This window comes from Garra rufa, chromosome 20 (genome assembly GCF_049309525.1).
Source record: "Garra rufa chromosome 20, GarRuf1.0, whole genome shotgun sequence".
Classification (NCBI taxonomy): domain Eukaryota; kingdom Metazoa; phylum Chordata; class Actinopteri; order Cypriniformes; family Cyprinidae; genus Garra; species Garra rufa.
Genome location: NC_133380.1, coordinates 19,340,254 through 19,347,759, shown reverse-complemented (window position 1 = coordinate 19,347,759; position 7,506 = coordinate 19,340,254).

Below are 7,506 nucleotides of genomic sequence, written 5' to 3'. Positions count from 1 at the left end.
TAACTACTGCGTCTATACGTTCCCCTGTAATGTGTCCGGCATTGCTTCAGTAAGATGGACCTTGGTTGTCCCTGACCCCTAGAAGTGAGGTAGGCTCTCCGGACGCTGGAAATCCCTAATGGACTCGTCTGGGCTCATTGCTCACATGCTAATTCAGAGGAGCTTCCGCTATGTCCCCTAATGAATCCACAGGCTTATTTATGGCTACTGACACCACCACAGCTATTCAAGGTTCATGTAGTACACGGTGAAGGGGGTTTTCACTATGATATTTTCCCTAAGTGACAGTATGCTGAACACTTCTACACTGTTATTTGTGAAAGTGACTCTTGAAAACCCTTGTAACCATTTAAATGCAGTGGAGGACCTGTTTCACAACTTAAAGGTACCTTCTGCCCTTGTCCAGCACAGGTCAGAGACGGGACGTCCTGCGGTGCTCTCGTCATGGTAACCCAAGCTTCCATCCCTGGCAGGATTAGGAGGCTGTGCAGTTGGCTGTCAGGTTAAAATGTGATGGATGATCACTGATGGTTGAGGAGCACAATGGAACCTCTGTGGCTGTCCAGCCTGCAGGAGAGCAGTGTGTCCGAGTCACTCACCCCGGACCTTCCTTTAGCCTACTGTCAGCAGAAACAGAGGATGGCAGGGTGACAGGTCTATGCAACTACACCACACACACACACACACACACACACACACACACACAAACATGTTGGGTTTACATGTTTTATGGGGACATTCCATAGGCGTAATGGTTTTTATACTGTACAAACCGTACTTTCTATGGCCCTACACCTAAACCTAGCCCTCACAGGAGATTGTGCATACTTTTACTTCATCAAAAAAAGTCATTGTGCATGATTTATAAGCCTGTTTCCTCATGGGGACCTGAGAAATGTCCCCACAAGATCAAAATCTACTAGTATTCCTATCCTTGTGGGGACATTTGGTCCCCACAACGTGATGAATACCAGGTACACACACACACACACACACACACACACACACACACACACACACACACACATAAAAACACACCATCCAGGAACTCTTCCTGAAGAGGAAACCCCTTTCTCAGCATTTTTAGTAAAGAGGTCAGGTTGCTAATGACATAACACAGTTGTCTTGCTCAAAAGGGGCATCACAAATAATGTGCGTGACAAATTTCTTTTGGAAAAATACTTTCTTGGAAATGTACAACATTCTTTGTATTCACACTGTTTTCACACATAGTTTTGAAAACCAATTATACAGTTATCAAAGTCATCAAGTAAAAAGTAATAGATTTACTTTACATCTTGAATACATGATCTAAATTATTTTCAAACACTTTACACACATTTTCAAGCCTATTTTTCTGAACCTTTTTCTTTGTCTTAGAGAATGAGTCATTATTTGCTTTAGTAATAATTTGCTGTAGTTAGAAATAACAATACATGAATAACAGTCAAACCAAAATTTGTTCAGACACCTTCAACATTTCTCACATTATCACAGTTTATTCTCTATAGATTAGAAAACAGTAAATAAATATGACAATAACTCTGTGTTAAACTGTGTCAGACCAATTTATCTTGATAATGTCAGATAACTTTGATAGAAAGGTATGTAAGTGTTAAATCAAATTTTTGGTCCCAAATTGTTATCAGTTTTACTGGTAGTCCACTGTATGAAGAATTTTTGGGTATAATATGTTACAGTTTACTTTATTTTGCTATCCTCACTTAATAGTTTGCATAAATTAACAACAGTGTCCTGCACCAGTAAAAAAAATATATAGGAAATTATATCTGGTCTCTAAATAATTTTTGTTTTGACTGTATTAAAGCGTATAATAATATAGTAATTCATATTTTAATGATAATATATTAATACAAATATTTATTAATAATATATATATATATATATATATATATAATATAAAAAATAAATATAAATATATAATATATCTAATATAAGATGTAATATATTTTCAAATGTAATAATTAACATTTTTTATTTTATATAAAATATAATATAGAAATAATATATTCATATATAAAATATTTAAATTAGTCATCTTTTCCAGTCGACTCAAAATTTGCTATTAATAATAATAAATAGTATATTTTAATATAATAATAAACATAGCAATGTAGAATATAAATAATATTAATATTAATATTATGAATAATTGTAAATACATTCATATATTTTAAATGATCATCTTTGTAATATTTGTCCTATTAACACATAACTGCATTTTTTTATGCATGTTTCTTTTAAATCTTTAAAAAAAAAAAATCGACTGTGTCCTATACGTTAACCTCCAATGTCTCGCATTGGTTCATCTTATAATTATAATATATTATAATTATAATAATTACAATATTTATTTATTACTTTTTTCTGAACCTTTCGAAATATTCATTATTTGCTTTAGTAATAATTTGCTGTATTTAATAATAACAAGAATAATAATAGTAATAATAATAATGCATTTTAATATAGTAATTTATAATTTAATAATATTCATAAAAATGTTTATTATAAAATATATATTTATAAAATCTCAATCTTATAATGTCCTGTGAATATATAAATTATTTAAAATGTAATATATATTTTTAAATTATATTAATATATTAAAATATTAATATATAAAATATTTTAATTAGTCATGTTTTCACTCTTTTCTACTCATCAGAAATTAAAATATAATATATAAATATAATGTTTATTAATATATTAATTAACATAGCAATATAGAATATTATATTTTAAGATAATAAACATTTGTAAATAATAATAATAAATAATACTTATAAATAATTTTCAATAATAAATACATTAATATATTTGAAATGATCTGTTTCATAATCTTTGTCCTATTAACACATTATTTGCTGTTTTTTAATCTACTGTACATTAATCTCATAATTATGTTTATTTAATAATCTCAATAATTAAATAATTTAAACACACAAGGTAAAACATTTTTTTTTTTTTTTAATTATAATTTTACTTACAATTTACAAAGCAGGATCAAACATCAATTCAACTTTCCCCCCACAAGGTAAAACATTTTTAACAATAACTATAACTAATACTTCATAAATATCGTTACAATTTCAATTAGTCACTCCATATAAAATTATATTTTATCTATTTTATCTATATGATATATTTTATCATCTGAACCAATGTTTACTTTTTTCTCTCTTTTTTTTTTTTTTTTTTGAGGTAAATATTACCAGGAAGTTGAACAGTTTTGTTTACATATAGTACAATTATTTAAGAAATATCAATGACAGATTTCATTTTTTAAATGATTTTAATTTAATTTCTTACTTAAAAAGGGCACAAATGCAAAGTCTAGTTAAATTATTAGGTCTAGTTTAGCCGTTAAACTATTAATCTATTAGGTTAAAAATCTGAGTATGATTGTTATGGTCAGGGTCAAACTGACCCTAATTGGATTTAATGCAAGTGATCATAAAATAAAAATAAAACAAAAATGAATTTTAAAACTATCTTGTGATATCTTAAAGCTCAAACAGTACAGTTTGGTGCTGTTCTTGCAACTAAATATGCATGAACTGATAAAAATGTGCACCTTTGAAGCAGTGTACAAAAAGTTTGCCCGGATAAAAGTGTCTGCCAAATAACTGACTTGAAACTGAGATAACAAAATACATTTAAAGTCCATGCACAGACTTGCAAAATACATTTAAAATGTCTGTGCATCAACTGTTAACCTTCTCAGTCTTTAAAAATGTCAACTTTTGTCTCTTTGACTAAATAGTTGGCATTTTATCCACTATTTCCCAGCTTTAAAACTCTTATATGAGGTAGCAATCAATTGTTTTCATACAACTTCACCTACTTAAAGTCACAACGAGCTGTATCAAGTTCAAGTGTGCCTGACTACCGGCGAGCACGCTAGAAACACAGGTTTTTCACGGGGGATTGAGTAGATCCTTGACCAGACAGATGATATCAGTCTATTTGAGTGGGTCTTAGGTGTAAGGCGACATGGTGTGCTGCCCTGTCACTGAAAACAGTGCGCCACTTCTCTTCACTGACAAGCAGCAGCACATTGCAGGACAGCTGGCAGAAAGGGAGGAGGAGAGAGGGGGAATTGGCTTCTTCTGAAGAAATGCCCAGAACGTGGCTGCATTAGCCATGGAATGCTCACTCTTCACTCATATTTGGCTCTCGAGCCCTAGAAAGATATTATGGCCTGCGTTATTGCTTTAAAGAGAGGGAGTAGTGACTGGAACAGATGCTCGGATCCTCTGGACCGCAGCGCTGAGCTGGTCTAGCAACAGGTTCAGGGGGTTTCGTAAGGGACTCTCTCTTTTTTCAAGCACCTCTGTTATGACTTCTAAGCACGACTCATCAAATACAGCGGCCCCACAGTGTTTGGACACTTGAGACGCACTTAAAAGTGTAAGATTGTGATTACATAAGAAAATATTCAAGCAAATGTCATTTATTTTACAGGAGGTCAAAAAAGTAAAGTGTAAAAAGTCTTGTGTCACATGTCCAAATATTTTTGGGGCCACTGTAAATGCCAAAAAAGGAACTAGAAACTGAGCAGGGGTTTGTTTGTCTGTCTGGCCCTCCGTCATTTACACTACAAAAAAAAAAAAAAAAAAAAAAAATATATATATATATATATATATATATTGTTTTTTTTCTCCTCCAGGTTTTCCAATTTGCCAGTAAAAAAATATCTACACATAAAGATTAAATCAATTTTATGTTTTTATTTAATTAATCATCAATCTTTCTAAAGTGAAGTTTAGATTGAGAATAACAAACAGCTCACAACCATTTATTGTACATTTATGCTCGATTTTTTTAATTCTGTGTGCATTTTTGAATAGCTATAAGCCCTTTCATGCAGTTTTGTGTATGTTATTGTTAAACTACATCTAATAAAATCTTTAAAAAAAAAGCTGAAATAAAATACAAATATTACATGAAAAACTTGTATACAAGTATGCAACAAAATATGTATAAAATAAAGAAAGCAAGTACAAAAATTAAATACAATTAACAAAATAAAATAAGCACTAAAATGACTAAAAGTTAAAAAAAATTAAATTAAAAAAATTACAAAAAATAAAATGATTAAAAATTAAACTAAATATTTAATATTATTTTAATATTTAAATGAATTTAATATACAAATAAGGTCTAATTCAAAATATGAATGAACAAAATAATAGTAAAAAATACTACTAAAATATCACTGCCCAGTACCTGTGTTTGTACTGTCTTTAGGGCTCTCAGTCAGAAAGAAACAGTAGTGGACAGGGCCTTGCAATGCGATAGTCACTGGTCTCTTTTATCAGGTTATAATCCTCTACAACAAACAGAATGGAAAGCATGTGCGTGTGCAGCTGTCAGTGTCTTAGTGCAAGTGGTGTCATGTTAAGTCACAGGAATGATCCTGGCTCTCTGAGCACCATGACTGCCTCACCCCTCAGTGGCACGCTACTCACTGTTAGTAAATGCCTCTCTCCAAGAGACCACAAACAAATCGGCCTCACTGTAGGAACGGAAAGAAGAATACCACATAAAAATAATTTGATGCTTCCACCTCCATATTCTGTTCTACTGCTTTTAATGTGTGATATAAAAATTATAAACAAATAAGACTACATGAAACTTCATGGAATATAATATGTATATACAGTTTCAACAGAAACAGTACAAACATACTTAAGTATGTTTCCAAGCTACTGAAGAGGAACGGTTTGGTCAGTTAACCGGATACGCAGCCATACTGGCGATACTCGGATGTAAACAACAGAATGGATTGCACACTTAATATACTACTGAATACGTTGTTCTGCTAATTTATGCTGTCTAAAAATGTGGAAGCTGCTAAATCATATAGAGAAGGACTTAGTAAGCAGTAAAGGGTGCAAAATTTAGTCTAACTGAAGTTAATAGGTGGTAAAGATACATGCAAGCAGTAATAATTAAGATATTAACCTAATATTTCACCTGACTGGAAATGATAAGAACAAACATGAATGTTGTCAAGATTCTTACCCTGGGAATCCTGGTTTGGTTTGGCCAACCACAAACACCTTTTGTTCCTCAGACAATTTTTTGCACGCTTTTAAACTTTTGGCAGTCTATTTTGCTCCAAATGTTTTTCCCGGTCCGACCAATTAGTACAGCCCAAAACGTGACAATAATTGATCATGTTCAGCAGCAATAATCAGCAAAATATGCAAGTTTCATTTTGTTCAGTGGTATTGTATACGTTCAGCTATGTTTGGTATAGTGTCAATAACAATATATCCTGTTAAAAAGTCAAATATTTATAACCACACAGCTTAACTTGACAAACTCTGCGTAGTCAATATTAGCTTAAGTGACCTGTTATATAGCATCTGAGAAGCTCTGAAATGAATATACTTTGTTGTCATCTCTTTTTCTGCCTTTAGTGCTGCATGTGTTGACTTTTTGAACAGACAAGTTGCGTAGACCAGTATGTTATGATCATTTCTTTTTGATGTAATCCGCTTGTTAAGTGGTGACGTAAGGAATGCTGTTTCTGGGTCCAAGCCTCGATGCGCTTTACTTTAGAATACCATTTCAGCAGCCATTTATGAGCATTGTGACTGTATATAAGCACCTTTCGTTGTTTTATCGTGGTATCTGATAGAGTGTTTGGACCCGGAGGTGGTGACGCATGATGTCAGTGGATGGGCAAAGTCATTTGATACCTGGACATGTCAGGCCTGTCAGTTGAGTCTTCGTGGTGATCATTTTCAGCGTTTTCAGTAATGTTCGATTCTTGAACAAATTGTTCTTTTGAGACGATTCTCAGGAAGTAAGATGCACAGCCAAAGTAGCATGTCCGACTAAAAAAGAACCGAATGAGCTGGTTCAACAAACTGTCAAAGTTTGCAGATGATTACAGAGAATCCTGACAGATGAGTTGCTAACACTGTGCAACGAGTCTGATGCGCAGTCTTTAATAACAGACAAAACTTACTGCAAAACAGAACTAGTTTTATTAAAGAGGCCTTAAAGGTTGTATCAGCGATTTCTAGCCTGAAACATAAAGTGTCAAATTCAGCTGAGCTTTCTTCACGATCCGCTCGCTGCCTGCCCCATAAATTGTCTGTGAAAAAAACGCGTCTCTCTGGTCAGCCTAGGGTCCGAGATATGCCAAAAAAACAATCGGCACTACCAACCTTTCCACACATAAACAAACCCTAGGCTGACCAGAGAGACTCGGTTTTTTCACAGACAATTTATGGCGCAGGCAGCGAGCGGATCGTGAAGAAAGGTCAGCTGAAATTGACACTTTATGTTTTAGGCTAGAAATCGCTGATACAACCTTTAATCTTTTATTAATAATAAACAAGGAGTTAATAAGACTGGTCTTTTTTCTAACTGTAAGAGTGGGCGCTGCCATTTGTAAATTTCATAGTTCTGGCATTCAGCTATTCTTAGCTGTACAAACAGCTCAATTTGCTTCTTGATATTGCAACT